The sequence below is a fragment of the Seriola lalandi genome, unplaced genomic scaffold (genome assembly GCF_002814215.2).
Source record: "Seriola lalandi dorsalis isolate HSWRI2012SDOR001 ecotype SW California unplaced genomic scaffold, Sedor1 jcf7180002054384, whole genome shotgun sequence".
Taxonomy (NCBI): domain Eukaryota; kingdom Metazoa; phylum Chordata; class Actinopteri; order Carangiformes; family Carangidae; genus Seriola; species Seriola lalandi.
In genome coordinates this window covers 36,507-38,649 of record NW_019524937.1, presented here as the reverse complement: position 1 = coordinate 38,649, position 2,143 = coordinate 36,507, and positions in this window count along the sequence as shown.

Genomic DNA, 2,143 nt, shown 5'->3' with positions numbered 1-2,143 from the left:
GGATTTCTGCAAGAAAGTGTCTTTTTTGACATATTTTTAAAATCTAATGTCAGTTACTGTTACAGGTCTATTATACACTGGTAACACATTTTGTACCCTCTGGGGTTCCTCGTGTCCAAAAAAGGACACACAAAGAAAATGCTATAAAATCATCATATATCAATATTTGTTTTGCATATATATCTTAAACCACTTTAGTTCTGGGGCATTGTGTGGCGTAGTGGTCTAAGCAGGTGCCCCATGTGTAGAGGCTACACAGTCCTCGTTGCAGTTGGCCCCGGTTCGACACCCGCATCGGACTGCCCTTTACTGCATGTCATTCCCCCTCTCTCTGCCTCCCCATTTCCTGTCTCTCTACTGTGTGCTATCAAATAAAGGCATAAAAGCCCCAAAAATATACTTTAAAAAAAAGAGAAAAAAAAAAACACTTCAGTTCTGCTCAAACCTACCAAATGTTTATTAGTTTTCAGGATTTTAACCCTTTAAATGCCAGTTTGAAGACATGTTGCCTCTTGTTTTATTAAAAAAAACAACACAGAATATGAGATATTTCCCACATAATACATGATGGAGGGATGTGACATTGTTTTATATCAGAGTCTTTTATATCAAGACATTTCTCAAAACCAGAGTATGATCAGGGTGACTTTTGAACACTGGAAATAAATCATGTACTCATCCCGGCAGTAGCTCTCGTGGCACTCAAAATTTCCCTGGAATTTTCTAGTTATTAATATAATGCAGCGTTGACGCCATAATTTAGAATTTACTCTCGTTGAAATGGGGCACCAGTCCTCTGGGAGGACAACAATGAATTACTTCATTGATAAATTTATCAATCTCATATCAGAAGCCATGATTTCTCGATTCAATGGATCTCCAGTCTCTACGTCAAAAGAATACAACAGGACAACAACTGGGTTTATTAACTAATCTACTATCTACAGAGTAAATGCAAGGTTTAATAATCATAAAGATGAAAATAATAATGAAATGAGCGGTGTGATGAGTTAGCAATCGCGGGAGAGACTATGTTATGGCTATACACTGTGGCTATACCAGTAATGACACTATGTCTACGAATAAGATTTGATGATTAAATATTACTATATTTCAACATCAACCCAGTCATGAGCAGAGTGTTAAGACCAGCCTTCTGTGAGTTGCGCTGTAGATGAGGACCCCTTGGGTTCCAACCCAGGTGGCTCTGGTTGCCGTGGTAACCCTGGAGACACTAGCTTCTCTTGTCTTAGCATCAAGCTTTTTTATAATGTGTGAATGGATCACGACTGTTTTATCCCCTGGGGGCTGGCGCACGTTTCAGGGGCGTCACCCTTCTTCTCCTATGTTTCAACTTGGAGAAGAGAGTAATTTTCCATGGAACTTTTGAATAGTTTAATTCTAGAGTTTACCTATAAACTTGCACATCAGTTTTCCACCATGACCATAAGACATTAAATGAAGCTAGAAAATTCCAGGGAAATTTTGAGTGCCACGGGGGCTACTGCCGGGATTAGTACATGATTTATTTCCAGTGTTCAAAAGTCACCCTGATCATATTCTGGTTTTGAGAAATGTCTTGATATAAAAGACTCTGATATAAAACAACGTCACATCCCTCCATCATGTATTATGTGGGAAATATCTCATATTCTGTGTCTTTTTTTTTAATAAAACAAGAGGCAACATGTCTTCAAACTGGCATTTAAAGGGTTTAAATCCTGAAAACTAATAAACATTTGATAGGTTTGAGCAGAACTGAAGTGGTTTAAGAGATGTATGCAAAAACGCAGAAATAAATATTGATATATGATGATTTCATAGCATTTTCTTTGTGTGTCCTTTTTTGGATGCGAGGAACCCCAGAGGGTACAAAATGTGTTACCAGTGGACTCTCTGCTGTCACTCTGCAAATTTACATATAAATAAACTGACACATTTTATGATGTAGGCCGAAAATGACCTCCCCCTCATTATAAGACCAGCAGCCGCCACTGAATTTAACATTACTGGGGAGGAGAGCAACGCGACTAGAAGTGACAGCGAGAGAGGGCTAGTAGCTTCTCCTCTCCTCTGTCTCAGCGGAGACCGTCACAACTTCATTCACTCTTTTAACAAAACAAAACAAAAAGCAACGAAGGAA